Below are 20379 nucleotides of genomic sequence, written 5' to 3' on the forward strand. Positions count from 1 at the left end.
ATTACAAATTGAAATGCCTCATATTTTATAATGTCAATAAAAATAAACTTAGAAAATGAGCTCAAATATTAGCTAATTTCAAAATTCTAGAGATACGACAATGATTTTATTTTTATTCATTTTTTGACACATGAATGTCCAGAATATACATTACCAACTATGTAAGTTGTAACCCTACACATATATCTACAGTGTAAGTATACTGGTGCATCCACAGTAAAACAAGACTTAGAGTACAGTTCCAAATTTTTATGGACAAAAGTGCATTGGGACATTGGCACCTGGTATTGAACTGGGCACGAAAGTACACTAACTCTGGTCTCAGCTGTTTGTGCATGGTTTGCTAATTGGTGGCTGTATTCTCTAGGCTGACATATTCCCTATCCTTTTAGTATGGTCATCAATCAAGTACTGACAGCCTAAAATCACAGGAATCTACTGTACTGGAACTCTTTTGTGTTTGTGTGAGTGTGTGTGTGTGTGTGCGTTTGTGTGTGTAGTGTCTGTGTGTATGTGTGTGTGGATGTGTGTGTGTGTTTTGTGTGTCTGTGAGTGTGTGTGTGTGTGTGTATGTATGTGTGTGTGTGTGTGTTTTTGTGTGTGTTTGTGTGAGTGAGTGTGTGTGTGTGTGTCTGTGTGTGTGCGTGTGTGTGTGTGTGTGTGTGTGTGTGTGTGTGGATGTGTGTGTGTGTGTTTTGTGTGTCTGTGTGTGTGTGAGTGTGTGTGTGTGTGTGTGTGTGTGTGTGTTTGTTTGTGTGTCTGTGTGTGTGTGTCACTGTGTTTTTTTGTGTGTGTGTGTGTTCGTGTGTGTCTGTGTGTGTTTTGAGAGTGTGTTTGTGTGTATGTGTGCGTGTGTGTATGTGCAATTATACATCTGTATGTCTGCATCTTAATTCTTATCCATATTTTCCCATTAGAAATGGACTCTGCCTGTGGTCTTGTGACAAGATATATAAGATCACCTTAAATCAACCACAAACCACTTAGATCCATTAGCTATTGATCTACGAGTGATGTAGTGATAAATGAGCAAACAATTTAGTGTAAAACAAATCGCTAATAGTCCCTATTGTTTGGTTTGTATCGATTTCAGATCCTAAGCTGACACAAAGAATCTGAAGAAAGGTTAGGTCATCTGAAGAAAAAGACTTGAAGAAGGGGGCAACTGGAGTTCAAGGTCAAGATTTAAGGTGAGGTCAGGGTTCAGGGACTGTCTGGTTTGTCTCACATGTAGGTTTTACTTTTGTCTCTCACCAGAGTTTTGATACAAGCAATGTGTTCTACTAGGTAGGAAGACAAAGAAGATTTTTGCAGTGTTGATAGCCCAAGAGCTACCTATCATCCACATTTTGTAACCCTAAGTTGTCTTGATCATGAGATATTCAAACCGGAAGTTTAGCAGCAGTACCATAATAAGCTGCAAGGTGGCTCAAAATCTAATCATTTCCAGGTCTCATAAAGACCTACCCACCTACTAGTACCAAGTTTCATGACAATACATTTTAGCCTTCTTGAGTTATCGTCCTTATAGTATATATACAGATGCACACACACTCGAACGCTGCCGAAAACGTAACCTTCTTGGCGAAGGTAAAAAGCCTTTGCCAAGGGTACAACAGTGGGCCCTGCTAGGGATTCGAACCCATAACCATTAGATTCAGCTAACCACCCTAACCACAAGACCACTTTGCCACCTCAAATATCTCACACACTCACTCACTATATATCTGGTTTATCGTCTGTTGTTCCCTGACTTTTGAGGGTTAGACGTGTTTGCACATTGATGCTGATGCTTGATGGCAGCCCTCCACTTGCCTCTATCCTGTGGGTTGACGTTATGTAGGCTCAAATGGTGGAAGTTCTTGCCTACATATTTGAAGAAATGGTTTGACAACACAAGGGAGGTCCTCCCTTACATGTATGTTGTCAAGCCATTTTTCTTCAAATATGTAGGCATTTGGCTGTAATGTTTAGGTATTGGGTTCAGGAGTTCAGAAGGTAACTAGAGGACTGCTAGCTAATGTTTTTACTGGTCAAAGTCTGAAGTTATATGGTTGAATTGTTGTCATATTTCTTTTGTTCAGTTCCAACCCCAAACATAATTGTAGACAGTAGAGGCAAGCAGGATGTTATTTGTCCAAAACAATTGTATAGATCTATAGCTATGGAAGTGTTTGACATGTTTAAACAAATCGATTCGAAATTGATAAGGATTTTGGAGTTGTTTTTTTGAAGGCACAATATTATTGAAGGAAATTCAAGCAAACATAATACATAAGTATGCAGGATGTTATTCATCCAAATTAATTGTGTACCTAAATTCATGAGTCAAAAAGCATTCAGGAATTTTTTTTTATTGTTGAACTTGAAAAAAGATTGAGCAGGAAACATAATTTCATAATTTGTGTACTTAATTCTAGCTTAGTCTAACTAATCTAGCTAATCATAATATACAACCCAATAGATTGAAAACTGATGGGAGGAAGCATTCTGGAGGTGGAATTGTTTTTATTTTCAAGTCAAAAGAAGTTCAAACCCCAAACATTATTGTAGGATCATGGTAAAAACAGGATGCCATTCATCCAAATTGATTGCGTACCTACAACTGTAGTCAACTGTTTGACATATTCATCATCATCATGACATATTCAAGCGTAGTTCAATTCAAAATTGATGAGTGGAATTGTTTTTACCGGTGAAAGCTGGTCTGTTTTGCAGCGGTAGTTTGCATCTAGAGTGGATGTCAACATAATTGCAGAGGCATAAAACATATGATATGATTATGATATATACTTCAAGCTGAGTCACATGTTTGACATATACAAGAGGGCCTGCATGCCCTTTTTCGTAAGGTGTAATCAGGCCCTTTTAGACTTCGTAATCCGTAGGCAGCCTCCGCAAAAATCAACTTAATTCGTAATATTACATTAGCCGCAAAGCGTTAAGTCGTAATCAGCTCTGAGACTTTAACGTAACTTGTAATCGGCGGCATAAATTTTGCGTAATTCGTAATCACTACCCCCCCCATGCAGACCCTCATACAACCAAACAGATTGAAAATTGATGAGATGAAGCATTCTGGAATTGTTGTTTTACCGGTGAAAGCCTGCGGTAGTTTGTAGAGAGTGGATGTCAATATTTGATCATTCCGACATTTTTGCGCTGGTCTGTCATCTGGTGTTGAGGCGGCCTTTATGTGGTGTTTTGGTTCTGTGGGTGTAGAAGTTGCAGTGAATAGGTGTTGATGGTCCGTTTCACAGTTCGCTGCCAAAGCTGGTAATGGGAATTTCATGTACCATTACTGCTACATTGGCATATTGATGTGATGTTGTGAAACTACTTAGAAGCCTTGTTATGATATTGTGGGATCCTTTGTCTTCCTCTGTCCTCAAAAAAAGAAGTCAAACCCAGTAGTTTTTTTACTAGTACCAAGGACATTATACAGACATGTATAATGTCCTTGGTAGTACAATGTAGGTTCTTAGTAGTATCAGTAGTTCTATATGTACCAATTGTCTGTTTTTATACCAAATGTTTCTTCTGTTCCTGCAATTAGCCCTCGGGCAGGAATTTGCAATAAAACAAATTTAATTATAATGTAGAATTTAGGACTGAAGAAAATGATACTAACACCAAAAAGCTCACTGCAAAAGTTAGGAGATAAACAGTAAGTTAGAAAGTCAATTGTTCCTGTGTAGTGTCACATGTCTGACATGTGGAGTATTAGGCTACATGGAGATGTCTATACCAAAAGGTCAGGCACATGGTTCTCATGATTTTGTGTCCTGTTCCTGTTTAGGACTGTTGACATCAGTCAGCGACAAGCACAATAGATCCTTTGCTGACTAGACTAGTGGAGTCTGTTACTGACAAATTTCTCTTCAAATTGGATTTAGAAAGATCGGAAAGATATACATTGTACTCATACATGGCTGGCAATATTAATAAAGGAAGAATAAATGTGTCCTGTTCCTATTTAGGATTGTTGACAACAGCCAGGGACAAGCACAATGGATCCTTTGCTGTAGACTAGTCTAGTAAAGTGTGAGCATCCATGGTGAAAATACACCAGCTAGCTTTCTGAGCTGACTCTTCTTTGCCAAGGTACCTGTAATTGAATCCTGACATGACTCTATCAACCAGAAGACTTTCTGATGTCTATCTAGTCTGGGTCACTGAAACCTCTAACCTACATTGTAGGTAACAAATTCGGAGATGTCTCCAGAGTTAGCCTGGATACCAGACTGTTCTTGGGGTCAGTACACAGGCCAGTTTCAGTCCTGGAGTATAGGAGCATGGTAGAAGCTAGCCTGTATACTGGCCCTGGCAACAGCCTGGCACCCAGACTAGCCCTGGAGCCGAGGAGCTAGCCTGTATTCCAGGCTATTCCAAAGTTTATGCCAACAGTCTGGCACCCAGGCTAGTCCTGGAGCCAAGGAGCTAGTCTGTATACTGACCCTGGCAAAAGTCTGGCACCCAGACTAGCCTGTATACTGGCCCTGGCAACAGTCTGGCACCCAGGCTAGCCCTGGAGCCGAGGAGCTAGCCTGTATACTGGCCCTGGCAACAGTCTGGCACCCAGGCTATCCTGTATATTGGCCTTGGCAACAGTCTGGCACCCAAGCTATCCTGTATACTAGCTCTGGCAACAGTCTGGCACCCAAGCTATCCTGTATACTAGTCCTGGCAACAAGTCTGGCACCCAGGCTAGCCTGTATACTGGTCCTGGCAACTGTCTGGCACCCAGGCTATCCTGTATACTGGCCCTGGCAACAGTCTGGCACCCAGGCTATAGCTAGTCCAAAGTTTATGTGGCTTTTACTGCAACAGGTACAACATGAGTTAGCTATCCCAGCTGTGTTGTATCAGTCAACATGGGATACATGCTGTCCAGATTGGCAGGAAAAGGAAGGGTGGAAGGGCCTTGTCCTGTCATAGAGGAAATACAACTTGTTTGGGCAATATTATGGGGAAGTTTTTAAAAAATGGATGAGTAGAAAGGTACATGAAGAATTACTGACAGATAGATAATTATAAGGATTAGCAAACTTTAAATTTGTCACAGTTATCAAAGAGGAAGATCCTAGGGTGGCAAAAGACAGTATCAAAATTCAGATTGGCCAGGCAGTATCCATTTGCCTTGCGTGGCGTATGGACCCTTAATAGTGAACGGATACTGCCTGGCCAATTTGATGCTGTCTTTTGCCACCCTAGGATCTGCTTGGAGATGATGAAAAACTAAAAAGGGACAACTTTTGCAGCACCTGTGACCTTTTCAAAACTAGACGTGACATTTTGTCATTTAATTTTGACACCACCTGCCCTCTAGTTAGGGTGAACACCGAGAAGCAAAATATACACCCGTAACCTACAATTTACAGACTCAGAAACTCAAATTACAAGTAACGAAATCTGTCAACCTATAAGTCTTGCAGAGTAAAATATCCATGACATATGTTGAATCACCATTGGCTTGAATTCCAAAATGCTGATGTATATATACTCCAATAATCAAAATGTGTGAATCATTTCCAGTACCTGCTGTGCACTGGTGCACCTTAATATTTTTGTAAGTTACCTTCAGTAAAAGTGTACAATGTATTTTACTTCCAAGTATGGTGTGTCAAAATAACCTTTTTGATTTACTAGTACTTTTTAAAAATTTTGAAGTCAGAGTTTACGTTCACAACAGGAGCATTAATGTTGATAATTTGGCATTCCTTATATTTTAAGTTTTATGTTGTGCACCCAAAATATGTTTGGTGCACCTAATTTTCTTGGTTCAGTACACCAGTGCACGTATTAAGAAAATTGAATTTCGACCCCTGGGTATTTATTATATGTGTCCATGCCTGCCAAAACTTTGAACCTCGTGTTGGCCAAGCATGGATACAACTACATGTACGTAAGAGACATACGTCATGCAGAAATGAGTACTTTGATAAGAAGAGCCACACAGAATTGTTGGCCACGCCCAGACCACTAACATTTGGACCTAGCAATTTGGGCTAACTACCATTAGGGCCTAAATTTGCCAGCAATTTTACCAAATTACGGCAACAAAGTAGAAAATCTCTGGGATTTGGGCACACCAAAGTACCAAGATTAACCAACGGTGGTCTTTGAATTACCGCGGAAGTGGGGAAACTGTTGTTTTGAAAACATCTCCACATGTACATGAGTCACTCACTGTTGGTCAGGGAACTAGGACAGACGCTGAATGCTTTTGCTGATAAACAATTTGGCATTGGAAATATGTGACCTGCTTAACAGTTAGTACACGTGTACACACATGTGTCTTACTGTCACACTGTTACTGTACCACTAGTAATTGTACCCTATTGAAGGAGAAAAGAACAAATTTTACAGCACTTTTTTGTGACCTTTTGGATGTGACATTTTGCTATTATTGTATTAATAAAATTTTGACACTCCTGCCTTCTACTACATGTAGTTAGGTTGAACAAGGAGGAACAATTTTTTTAGAAAACAGATTCAAGAACTATCTACAAGAAAACTTGACTCTTAAGTTACAGTTATTTGTGACCCCCAGAAACATTGTGTACCAAGGCATATTAAGCTCACACTTAAGGGTTATAACACTGTAATAACCTTCATTTCTGAAGCAGGTTAGATGAACTTTCAAGATAACCTTCATATGTATTATACTGAACAGAAAATATAGATCAATGGTTTTACCATAGCACTGTGTTGCAAACCTTTACAGATGTTCCTGAATCTAAATTTTTAATGGCGAAAGAAAATACATGTATTGTTATCTCTTACTCTCCAAGCAGAGGTTTGGGTTTGGGGGGTATTTTCAGCGTGTTTTTAGGCTTTTTTATTGGGGTTTCTCTTTTGCACTGAATTTTTTTGTTTGGTGGGAAAAAAATTCAGTGCAAAAGAGAAACCCCAATAAAAAAGCCTAAAAACACGCTGAAAATAACCCCAAACCCAAACCTCTGCTTGGAGAGTAGTTATCTCTTTTGGTGGCTGGTGTCTTCATGGTTTCACCCCCCATGTTTGTTAGTGGTTTCTCCCTCACCACAGACAATTTACAGTGTAAGGTAAACATTTGTTTTCTGGCTTGAGTAAACCACTGATGGCTGCACCTTTATACGTCTACAATATCACTGGAAACGGTAGGTGTGGCTTTGACATGTGTTGATTAGGGAAGGAAAAATAGGATATTTCGGTGAAGGTTAGACACCCAGACTTCTTAAGTCATATCCAGTTGCTTGAGTAACTGTTTTTGGCATAAAATATATAGATATTGTTTGGGAAAAGGCGTAGCTAAAGAAGGCTGCCGTTCAACATTAAGCTGCTAGGGGCAGAATTATTGGTTTAATTTTCTAACTGTCAGTTTTATACTTAAGTTTCAAGATCATGTTGAAACTTGTTCAAGACAAAAATGTCCCATGAAATTATATAATAATTTCCAAGCAGATCATACGGTGGCATGGCAGTATCTATTGGCCAAAGTGGTTAATTATGTCTTAATGGACACTCCTCTGACTAATGCAACGAACGACTTGTTACACCTAACCCTTTAACATCTAACTCTAGACATTGTTTAAAGCTGTACTTGGTGACAGTGAGTTCCACTCTGCAATAGTTCTAGGAAAGAATGAATTATTGAACACCTCAATCCTTGGTTGATAACTCTGGTACTTGAAGGCATGGCTATTTCTTGCTTGGAGATAACCATGTAAGAGTGACATATCTTCCTGCAATGCTATATCTGTATCTGTTGCCAGTTTAGTAATCCTAAGTGGGTGTGTAACACACAAACATGCGTCACTAGTACCAAAATAGCAGTGATACTGGTACTGGTACTGCTGGGTAAGGATGGAAGATAACACACTGATGTCACAAGTATGTCTCCTCCTTCTTATGTTTCACTTCTACTGAGTAGGTTGTATAATTTGTAAGGCTTCGGATATGTTAGAGAGATGATGTACATATTTGTTGACGTCTTTTCTGGCACATATATTATGTATACGCACTCACGTACATTTGTATATTTGTAGTGTCCTTACCTCTTTCAGCATCCATGTTTTTGTTGAAGCAAGTTTATGGTTACTGTTTAATCAGACTTCAACGTTAAAACTGTCAAACTGAGCATATACAATATGACAACAGTAATATACTGTGTATGAAAAAATTGGCAAAGATACAGTGTACCATCAAAATAAGATAATTTCCTTAGTAAAATGTTAGTTAGTAAAATGCATAGAAATATGTATATTTTGGGCAAGTGAAAAGTTGGTTTGGGCAAGAAGAAATGACCTTGTACTTTTGAAAACATGTCCAGCCATGCCTACCCACAGTTTCCCGGTACATGTCAGGTCGTACCACGCGCTGAGTGACTGACAACTAATAAACAGCACAGGTGGATGTACCAACTAGTAAGCATCTAATACCATCTCAGAAAAGAACAAGAAATACTAGTAGTACTAGTAGTCATGCCTTCGATTACTAGAGTTATCAACCAAGGATGAGGTGTTCGAGAAAGTTTTTGGCATGCTTATCTCTCTATTTGGCTGATTTCTACTCTTTCCAGCCGCCTCCTCAAGCCTGGTAGTGGCTACAACCATGCCTTCCCAGAATGTGCCCACAGTTTCCCAGTACATGTCAGGTCGTACCACGCGCTGAGTGACTGACAACTTCAGTATTTGTTTGCTTAGTGTTAAGGTTACCAGACGGAAGGCAAACTACCCCGGGTTTCCTACTATGGCTTGGACAAAATGACTAATAAACTGGTGGATGCACCAACTAGTAAACATCTAATACCATCTCAGAAAAGAACAAGAAATACTAGTAGTAGTCATGCCTTCGATTACTAGAGTTATCAACCAAGGATTGAGGTGTTCAAGAAAGTTTTTTACTATCGGTATCGCAGAGTGGAACTCGCTGTCACCAAGTACAGTATGGGCATTATCATTAGATAGCTTTAAACAATGTTTTTACTTTTACAGTTAGATGTGCAAAGGTTGGGTGTAACAGGTTGTTCGGTGTAATAATATAACCAGCTGCCACTGTGCCACATGCCTGTGATAGTGTGAACCTGGTATGTTAGAAAAGTAGGATCTGGAACAAATTGTTGGAAAGAAAAAAAAATTATTCCAGAATATTGAGGCAAGCATGCTCTTGTTACTAACCCTTTCATAGCTACCTAACCCTGTAACATATAAGTTCAGATTTGCTGGCCAAAAGCTGCCTCGGTTAGGAGAAGGTTAAATGGAATTTAAAACTTAAAAACAGGAGTCTCAAAAATTTGTACAATGACTGTCAAAACTTCTGCATATTGGGATGTTTTTACACACAACCAGGTATTGTTCCTACCTTGCTTATTACGTTTCAAAACTTTGTCAAATGTTAATGTTTTGCCAACACTCTTGCATCATCTACCTTGCCCCCACCTCACCCATATGGTCCAGTCTTCTGTGAATTTACAATGTTGTGTGCCTGCATTCTTCTGTTGTTCTGTTTGAGAACAATGCGCCAATGTTTTTGAACTCAAAGCACCTTTGTGACGTCAAAAACCCGGGCGTGGTGCAAAAACAAAGCTCGCCGATCCGCCACCGAATCAACATGAAACATCGTACGACACAAAGTCACTAGATAAGGGCACAGGATTCCCTTTATTTTCTCCCGCGAACGTGCGAACGTCATAAACAGAAACGGACAAACAAAGCTGGCGTAACAAGCGCCGACAAATAAATGAGTAAATGAGCTCTGGATATGAGACGGGAGAAACATTAGGGGTATTGATGAGGAGGATTTGGCACCTGCGAATGTCTGTCGTGGAAGGTTGATTATTCTTTGTTCAAACCTAACAAAGCTGGAAGGGACAAAGCCGGGGTGTGTTAATACGTATACATGGGCACACTGGGCTGACACCTGTGAATACTAGTATATATGTATGGAGTATGGGTTGACTCAAGAAAGTGCCAAGTGCCCACAAATAAGAAGAACTTATATAGAAGTGCAGAAAGGTAACAAACTAAATTCCAATTGATTTCTTTGCTTGGAAGTAAAATATGATATTTTGTAACAATAACTTTCAATCATATAGAATAATGATGTTATTATAAAAGTTTAAGATATTTGCTTGGAGATTATATTATATGATTTTTGGCCAGATGTGTATATGTCAGTGTCACTGACAAAAGGTAGTGGATGCTACCTGAAACGTCTGACCGTTTCCACAATCATATCCAGTTGCTTGAGTAACTGCTCTTTGGTGTATTTGGTCGTATCTTTAGTTAGTCTTATTATGTAACATATGTTTATAGAATAATGACAGGGGCCTATTATAAAACTTTGAAAAGAAACCTTTTTTTCAGAATCTCAAAAATCATATTCCAACAGCTGAGTTTTAATGTATTGTGTACATGTTGTGTGTTTGATTTTTCAATGACCTTGTCAGTTGATATTGATGAATGTTTCTATGGTCTAACCAGAACCTAGGAGGAACTTACCTAAACATTAACCCAGTATTGTTTCTTCTAGTCAGCAGATGTGTTTAGGCCTAGGGAAAAAATGTTGTGTTTCCTGTTTCCCGACCGACCAGAGAAAAAATCTGCCGACCCTAGCCTTTTTGGGGGTGTGTGGACTACTGCAATGGACAAATTTTTCTAGCTCCATGATCTGACACCTGAGTGATGAAACGTTGTACAATCAGTTTTCCAACACTGACATTGAAAATATGAGTGTCCTCATGCAAGCAAGTTTTACTTTGTTAAACTGTATTGTATAAGTTTGATAACTAGAGGTTGCCACCAAAGGCCGAAAAAAAAAGAAAGAAAAAAAAAAAAAAAAAGATAATCCCTACCTACCGACCCTAATTTTTTTCAGGACTGAAACAGGAAACACAACATTTTTCCCAAGGCCTTATCAATAAAGCGTAGGCAGGGAGAGAAGGCATGACTGTAAAACAAATATGCTGTAATACACTGACGTGTGACCATGACTCTAGTATATAAACATATGAGTTATGGTCTACAGACCAAAACATTGCAGTGTGTATTGGAGAAAGATTGGAGGTGGAGGTGCGTTGTTTTTGTGGTAAGAAAATGTCCTTGGATGTTTGCTTTGAATAGTATCTATGTTTCTTTCTATATTACCACTTTCTTTCTATCATGATTTAATAGTTTGTTGTAGATATTTTAGACTTCATTTAATTGTATATTTAGTGTTCTACGTTTTGACCAAATCTAGTACTGTATGACCTTGTTTCAGATTATGATAGTAGACTTAAGGTTTACCTTACTTTTGAATATATTCTTTCTTATTTTGTACATTGTAGTAGATGTAGTTCAACTTAAGGTTTGATGGTGAGAACAACTATAGGAAATTACACTTTCCTCAAAACTTCTTGAATTTATCCTAGTACATGAACTGGTCTAAATTTGAAAAGACAGTATAAAATTTTAAAGAAAGTTGTAAAGGAGCTAAAATATGGTAGAGAAACAATTAGAAAATGCAAGTTAACCTTCAGCCAGCTAAGGTAGCTGTTTAGCACTAAATCTGTAGTGATTGTGGGGTTAGGCAGCAGGAAGAAGGTTAACTGGGTATGATTCAGTAACATGTAAAGCTTCCCTCTGGGTGCCCTTGAATTTGGCAGAATTCCTTTCCAAATTTAACCCGACATGCGCTAGTGTTACAGGGCAATTGGAGTTACTCCAGAGGCAGTATGTACTCTAAACTGTGCTGGCTAACCAGGGTTTAGGGGTAACTACAGGCCAAGTTTATGTATAACAGTATCTGTATCTATACATGTATCTGTATAGCCGGTATAATCGCCTTTCGGCGTAACACACCAGCTTCGCAGGCACGCGGCGCGGCGGCAGCTGGCTATATTACACCGATCGACTTGTTACACCTAACCCTTGAACTCCTAGCTCTAGACTTTGTTTAAAGCTATCTATTGACAATGCTCCTACTGTACTTGGTGACAGTGAGTTCCACTCTGTGATAGTTCTAGGAAAGAATGAATTCTTGAACACCTCAATGCTTGAACACCTAACTCTGGTACTTGAAGGCATGGCTATTTCTTGTTCTCTTCTGGGCTGGTATTAGGTACTTAGTAGTTGGGACATTCACCAGTTTATTAGTCATAGTCAACAGTATTAACATCCCTGTTGGTTAGTTAAATTACTAACAGATGGGACCTGTCTGACTACTGTTCACTATAAAACTAGAGGTCGGAGATCTCATGTCTTCGTCAGAGGTACATCGTTCTAGAGAAATTAACATGCGTATTCTTCACTCTTTTTAATAATCAATTTGGTCTAAAGAACAAAAGAATCTCTGTACTATTTTTATGGTACAGAACACCCTGAAACGGTTTGCCACAGATTATACAGATGCGTCGTCACCCGTGTTAGCCCCCCCCCCCTAACGTTATTTGAGGTTGGACTGTTACTGGAAAAAAAACGTTCAAGAAATTCTTACTGTGTTGAAAGTGTCACGACAGCGCCGCAAAATATAATAAGAGAAGATGTTATAAAGGAAAGAATCAGAACAGGGTGACTACTACTGTTTTGTTAATTTGTCTTTATGACAAATAGAAGACTTGTTTCTTGTGTTCTTTGTGTCCTAACATTTGTACTTCTACAGTTAGTATATTCCAAATCTAGGCATCTCGTTTTTCGGCCATTCGTGTTTTTATTGCGCGCTTGCCTTAAATTTAAGGTAATTAGATTTAAGGTCTCCAGTGGACGTCATCCATAGCAATTACTTGGTGTGGCCGTAGAAAATAACCTGACATATGTCCAACCTATCCTCCCCCTGCTGAAGTTATAGTACAATCCCTCAATGTAACGTCATTTGATCCCATCCCATTATGGGGTTCCCCGGCGGTAACAGCTATATCCAGCTGTCGGCTGTCTCCAAGCAGATGTAGGTGGGGGATTTCTAAACACAAAAGGTCCTATTACGGGGACATAACGACCTCCACGACTCTCATCTTTGAACTCCATCTTGGAGACCACCACAGTAACATGCCTATGAAATTTCATTAACTTTCATCCACACATACAAAAGTTATCCTGCTCACAAGAAAAATTAACAAAATGCCCCCAGTAGTCACAACGAAACCCCCCACGAAGCTCAGTAACGAACTTGACCTTGGTCCCGACAATAGTAAGCACCACACCAAGAATTATAATCAACATTTTACAAATACTTGAGTTATTTTGCTAACAAGCCACAAACACAAAAGGTGCACTAACGTAACGCACGGACCCCCCACGAAGCCGAAACTTGTACTTGATTTTGGCCTCAACAATGGTAATCTGCCTGCCAAAAATCATGGACGTCGAATCATGCCTTCCAGAGTTATATCGCAAAATCCGCAGTTCCCCACACTCCGGCGAGACAATTTCATAGTCCTTCTGACGAAGACAAATATGAGAGTTAAAACTTTTGGCACTGGCTTTTGTCTAGAGTTAGTCAGCAAGGAGGTTTGAACCTTCTTGGGCTTAGCACAACATTGTTCTCCCATGACTCAAGTTTTTAGTGTAGCAGAATCATTTTAATGGTAAAAACAAGTTAGCTTGTCTTACTGTATTCTCTACAAGCATGCAAGTTTCAAGTTTTTTCAAGTTTATTTATTTCACCAGGGAATACCTCAGATCCATTGATCTGCTTTTCAGGTATCCCTGGGCACACATTAAAACATACAATTTCATAAAAATACAAGTCGAACCCAACAATATACAAAAACGTTACAAACATGTACATATACAACACAGTCACATTATAGAGTTAAACCTCACCTTTTGGCATAGTTAGAGAGCATGTTCTTTTGATTTAGACGGTACTGAAGGCCAAGTTTAAGTGTTACAGTATTAATGTCCATGTGGGTTAGTATGATTACTAACAGATGGGACCTGTCTGACTTAGATGCTGACTACAGTGCACTATAAAAATATGGCTCTGTTAGTGTTACTAGTGTTAGCGAACATAGACCTGGCTTAGAACTACATGGTCCACTGTGACTCAAGTTTTAGTGTAACAGTTAACAGTTCTTCATTTTAATGTGAAAAGCAAGTAAACTTGCTTGTCAGTATACTCTAGAAAAATGGAGAGTTAGAACTCAGCTTTTTGCCACAGTTAGCGAGCATGTTCTTTGGACTAGAAGGCCAAGTTTAAGTGTTACAATGTTAACATCGCTGTTGGTTTAATAAGTAACAGATTGGGCTTGTCTGGGTCCAATATGTCACAGTTCACTATCAAAACATGGGGTTAAAACTTTTGGCACTGGCTTTTGTAGTGAACACACCCATAGACTTGGCTTTGAACAGCATGGCTCCCCTGTGATTCAAGTTTTAGCATATTAACATTAATCTTCAGTTTGAACTTGTTAGAAACAAGTGAATTCGTCTTACTACTACTTTATTACCCAAGTACAGCAGGGGCATTGTCATTAGATAGCTTTAAACAATGTCTAGAGTTAGAAGTTCAAGGGTTGGTGTAACAAGTCAATCGGTGTAATTTAGCCAGCTGCCGCCGTGCCGCGTGCCTGCGAAGCTGGTGTGTTACGCCGAAAGGCGGTTATACCGGCTATACAGATACAGAAGCTGGTGTGTTACGCCGAAAGGCGGTTATAGCTGCTATACAGATACAGATATATAATATAATACTAAACAGTATTCTCTTGAAACGTGGAGATTAACTCAACTTTTGGGACAGTTAGTCAGCAAGTTCTTTGGTCTAGAGGGTACTGAAGGCCAAGTTGAAGTGTAACAACCTCAACGTCACTGTCTGTTAGTATGATCACTTACAGATGGCACCTGTCTGACTTTTACACTATCAAAACATGGAGTCAAAACTTTTGGCGCTGGCTTTTGGCCCAGTTAGCGAACATGAACTTGGCTTTAGAAAACATGGTTCCCTGTGGCTCAAGTACAAGTGTAACGTTACTAATTATAATGTGCCCCTGGCTAACAGGTTTGAACCTGACGAACTTAAATGCTGACTAAAGTTTACTGTAATTTGAAACATGCATGCAGCTTAAGTCAGCTTCAGGAACTGTTAGTGAACATGAGCTTCATGGAACAACATTGGCACCTGCATGACTCAAGTACAAGTGTTAAATTACTACTTATAATGTGCACTTGAGTTAACAGGTTGAACCTGAAATGCCTGACTAAAGTTTACTGTAAAAACATGGGCTAAAGTCAGCTTTAGGAACTATTATTGAACATGAACTTCGTAGAACAACATGGTTTCACATAACGTTGTGCACTTGAGTTAACAGGTTGAACTTGTATGGCTCGTGTTTGATTAAATTCCTGACTAAAGTTTACTGTAAAAACATGCATGGGGCTCAAGTCAGCTTCAGAAACTGTTAATGAACATGAACATGGCTTAAGAACAACACAGTGTAAGAGTACTAATGTTAACAAGTAGAACCTGTCTGACTTAAATGCTGACTAAACTTTACTTTGAAAATATTGGGCTCAAGTTGACTGAAGCTTTAGGAACTGTGTAAGGAATGTGGACTTGGCCTTAGAAGTTAGAACAACATAGCTCCCCTATGACTCAAATTTAAGGCCACACCAATCTCTTAAGCTTGCAACCTCCTTTTATACTATTACACTTTACACTTAAAGGATTTGCAATTTGCTTCTTTTATGTGTAGTTTTGGGTCACTGAAACAGTGATACTATTTCAGAGCATGGAAAAGCTTGGATGTTGTAGCCTCCGTAGCAGGCTTATAGAACTGGGGGTTTGGTGGTCTTTGGCTGTTTTCTGATTAGTTCAGTTCTATTAAAACTGGGGTAATTCAACCAGGCCGGCTATGTTGTCTATCTGCAATCAGAAACTAGCACATAAAAGCTCCCAATGACAATGAAGACCCCCCAAAACCCCCAGTTTTTGGCATGCTATGGAGGTTAGGATGTTGTCTGAATGACACTGTGTGTTAGGGAATGTGAACTTTGGTGTTGTGTTTTCTAGTCCAAACAAACACTTGTCTGTCACTGAAGTCAGCTGTTAACCTTCCACTAGGATGGACTTGGCATTTTGGGGCCAAGCAGATCTAGAGATTATGATAGATATATGATATATCAAAATTCAAAATGATTAATGTATAGGCTATATTATATTTGTGTCTTCGAGTTACTGTAATTTACTTAATGTTCGCGGCAGCAAAAGTTCACGGTCCAAAAAAATGGACATGATCATGGAACTATGTTCACAGTGGTGACAGGTGCAGGAAAAAGGAAGTCAGCAAATTATTTGTTAACTGTAAGTGTAAATGATACGTTTGCGGTACAGAAGTGACAGTGAAAACTGCATCCTGCATTTTACTCATACACAATTCAAACTTGGGAAGTTTTGGTATTGATACTAGTATCTAATGATCTGGATATGCTAGGGTCTTAAATTTTTGGACGGTAGATACATGTAGCTCTTGTATTGTTTCTTGAATAATGCCTTGACAAAAAAATGTGTCATGTTAATATTTTGAAACCCATTTTCCATATCATCACAATGCGTCATTGTGGTTCAACCCTTTACATACATGTACATATTGATTCAATGCAGACCATTCTGTCAACATTATGTCATGAATAAATATTACTAGTACATTGTGTGCAAATATTACAGGGTTTTGGTCAAGGTGCATAAAGATTTGTATTGTTTCCAGATGTCTCTATTCTCACACCCAAAACTTACTCCTAAAATATTCCATTATCAGTCTATAGGGAATATTTTCAGTTAACCAAATACCACATAAAAGCTCAAAGATAAGATGTGATAAAGGCAAATGTTTGGGTTTAGAATTACATTTCTAAGGGCACAGGAAAATGTGTTTTAAAATATGTACATGTAAGGGAATGTACCTTAGGAAAATCCTTTGTTTTATTTAAAACATTGTGTATTTGACTGATTTTGAGATTTGCAGGTTTGCAGTTTTCTTTATGTAGTAGAGGGGATTCATTCCTCAAGCTAACCGACATCTCCCACACACAGTCGTCCCTCAGTAAGACATCTGGAGCCCCATAGTTCCCGTTTAGAACTTTTATTCAGCCTGTGACACGTCCGGTTTAGCCTGTGTGGCTTCTTCAAGTGTATGACACAACTTCATGAAGTTCTGTATCTGTATCTGTATAGCTTCTAATCTCCAAGCAGATCCCTTTTGGTAGCAGGACAGCAGTGTCCATTAGCCAGCGGAGTTTGTACAGCCACCAAAGCTAACGGACACTCCTCTGGCCAATGGATACTGCCTTGCCACTGTATGGTCTGCTTGGAGATTATACCTTTATACCATCCCAGTGCAAAGTGCCCTGGTAACATGATACCATGCAGTTCATAATGCCCCGACCTTAGCTTGTCCTACAAAGTGACATCTATTGTTCAGGTTTTCAGTTTTCTTACGTATTGTAAACTATAGATGTTCTTTGTCTCCTCCTTACAGAACAGACAAGACGTCTAGAAGATCCTGAGACACTAGCCAAGACATCTGAAGACCCATCAGGCTGCCAGAAGCCGTCTTGTTTCTGTTGAGGTGTTTGTTTACCAGCGTCACCGTGGCGACTCGGAAACTGTTCTCCATGAAGATGAGTGAGACCTGGGTCTGCTTCTCCTGCTGTTACACCGAACAGCCGCAGCCGGTTAGTTAACTAGTTATCATTAACTCATTAACTCATTAACTAGTTAATAATGCTAACCCAGACCTGGGTCTGCTTCTGCTATTACTGATAAGTCGGTTAGTTAACATCAATATTAAAATAGTTATCATTGTTAACCACTTACTAATTAACTTATCAACTTTCAGTAACTTTCCTAATGAGTTCTTCTTGACTTGTTTTACAGAGGAGAAAAAGAATAGACCGGTCGATGATAGGCCAACCTACAAACTTTGTCCACACGGGACACATAGGCCACGGGGACATGGCTGGCAATCATGTAAGTACACAAACAAACAAACAAACAAACAAACAAACAAACATAGGCCACGGGGACATGGCTGGCAATCATGTAAGTACACAAACAAACAAACCAACAAACAAACAAACATAGGCCACGGGGACATGGCTGGCAATCATGTAAGTACACAAACAAACAAACACACAAACACACAAACAAACATAGGCCACGGGGACATGGCTGGCAATCATGTAATTTTTTTTAATGTCATACCTGGGTCACAAGTATGTTCGATACGGGTGTTCTGGACCGGGCCTTACTTTACGGTACGGCCCGGGCTTCTTTAAGCGTACAGCTTCAAATGTTCCATAGTACGATTCAAACATGTTTCGCCCTAACCGCGTGCACCGCTTTCAAAAATTTGAATACAAAATCCGGACGTTGGAATTGATGTTGTTGCATTTTTTGGGTTTAGGGACAAATTTTCGCTTGTTTCGCATTGAAAGGCGTGTTTTCTTGGGTGGGTATGACATAAATAAAATACAACGAGGTATATTCCGCATCACCCTCAGTCAAGGCCCTCCCGCGGATCGGATCTCCCTCCGGTTCTGAATGTGTAACAGGGGCCAGTAAGACCTTTACACATACAGACAGTCACCATGCCCAGAATTGGTGCCATTCCTAGTCCACCCATTCAGACATTGAGCAGTGACCAGGGCACATGTGTACATGTGTACATACTGACCCTACATGTACAGACATGCATGGAACTCCGGACTGTATCTTAAGAAGGTACACATGTCCTTGTAGCCTCCTTCAAGGAGGTTGGGGTTCCTTGGCCATTTCTAAGAAAGGCTAGTGAGTGTGTGAGCAGCTATTTATTTTCTTGACTTTCTGATAAATTCTAAATGGCAGATGTTCAACAAAAGTTCTATATGAAAACAGAAGGCTTGAAAACTTAAATTTTATAAATTTTATCTGTATAAAACTGTATGCTAAGGCGTAAAACTGCTAAGTGGTATGAAAATATAGCAGCAAAATAGCGCTAGAAAGTTCTAGTCTGCTTCTTGTCTCAAATTCAAGACTCTGGTTACACAATTTTGTTGTTATTTTCTATGCCAGGATGAGGCAGACTCAGTACAACAACAGTCAAAAGTAAGCATGTTTCTTTAAAAAAAACTGACCGCAATCACAAAATCAAAATCTTCATTTCAAAATGATCATTGTTCAGGTGAAATTGTCTTCTGGTTAATTGTAAAGGAATCATGATTGTAACAATTGATTCTGAAACAAAGAGATTGATCTAATTCTGTCTCAACCAGATAGCTATAACTAAGGACATTATACTTGCTATAATTCAAAATCAATTTTTATGGTACATGTACAAACAATGTTTATATGTGTATATGTATGTGTGTGTATGGTTTAGCACGATAACACAAGAAGCTACAGAAGGATTATCATGAAACTTGGTCGGTGGGTAGGTCTTGATGAGACCTGGAAACTGATAGATTTTGGTCCTCCTAGCAGCTTGTTATGGTACTGCAGCGGAACTTACAGTTTTGCTATTTTGTTCCAGATCAATTCGGTGCAGCTGCAAATGAGATCGAAGGGAGGCTACGATCACTCGTCACCGGTCAACAACTACCAGATCAGAGCAGTAGCCGTGGGGGAGCTTAATAACCATAACTAGGTGAGATGGGACATTAACTATTCTGCTACATAAATGTACATGTACGGTCAAGTGGTTGTGAGTTCGAATCCTGTTTCTTTTCACAATTTCTTTTATTGACCTCTTCACCAATGTACACTACTACTATACAATTAATTCCCCCAAAACACATGAACTTATGAACAGTATACCCATATTACATTGGTTCTGAGAAATGTTTTAATACCTGAACTAAGAAATAATCTAATGATCAAACATTCATATTGAGACTGTTGCACATGACGTATTTGTCAGGGCAGATTGGAGCTTGAACAGAATGCCTTGGCCATGGTATTTGTAGGCTTAATGCTTGGTGTATTCCCAATCAGAAAATATGTTGTCTTGCTCCAAAAATCATGTCGAAGGTTGTCACTGTTTTTACAAAACTTTTGCTTGTTGAAGAGAGAAAACAGCTTCCTTTACAATACTGACTGTGACTTTTCTAATTATTTTTCAGATTGCAAGAAGCAAGTCAGATAGGAATACGTTGAGAAAACTCAGTGCAGTTGGACTTACTACTGTGTACCAGCCACTACGTATGTTTCCTAGGATATCCTCATCCCTGCATCTTCAAACAATCTCCAAAGACAAGACTTTTCCGAAGCGTAGTTTGGGAAATATACTGTCATCAAGATGCCTTCAAGTTGGATTTTACTACAGCGCCACACTGTGTTTGGGAAAGGAACTGCAGCACATGTCTCTGCCATACATAGAGGGAAAAAACATGAGATTGCTACCTGTACATAAAAATGCTTTGAAAATTTTAATACAAGGACTGCATG

At 39.3% G+C, this 20379-nt stretch overlaps 1 long non-coding RNA gene across 2 annotated transcripts in view; it reads left to right on the forward strand.

Moving 5' to 3' along the window:
* Nucleotides 1-1091: 1091 nt before the first annotated feature.
* The window catches only part of LOC109468942, a 19773-nt gene continuing 485 nt past the window's right edge, over nucleotides 1092-20379 (forward strand). The window contains exons 1-5 of one of the 2 annotated variants that reach the window (XR_002140158.1): nucleotides 1092-1190; nucleotides 17435-17630; nucleotides 17833-17925; nucleotides 19466-19579; nucleotides 20055-20379. The exon at nucleotides 20055-20379 is cut by the window's right edge and continues 485 nt beyond it. This is a non-coding gene — a long non-coding RNA (uncharacterized LOC109468942). Of the gene's footprint in view, nucleotides 1191-9983; nucleotides 9999-17434; nucleotides 17631-17832; nucleotides 17926-19465; nucleotides 19580-20054 lie in introns of those variants that run through there. The other variant, XR_002140159.1, reaches the window with a different exon arrangement.

The sequence above is a fragment of the Branchiostoma belcheri genome, unplaced genomic scaffold (genome assembly GCF_001625305.1).
Source record: "Branchiostoma belcheri isolate BF01 breed outbred unplaced genomic scaffold, Haploidv18h27 scaffold2, whole genome shotgun sequence".
In the NCBI taxonomy this organism is placed as follows: domain Eukaryota; kingdom Metazoa; phylum Chordata; class Leptocardii; order Amphioxiformes; family Branchiostomatidae; genus Branchiostoma; species Branchiostoma belcheri.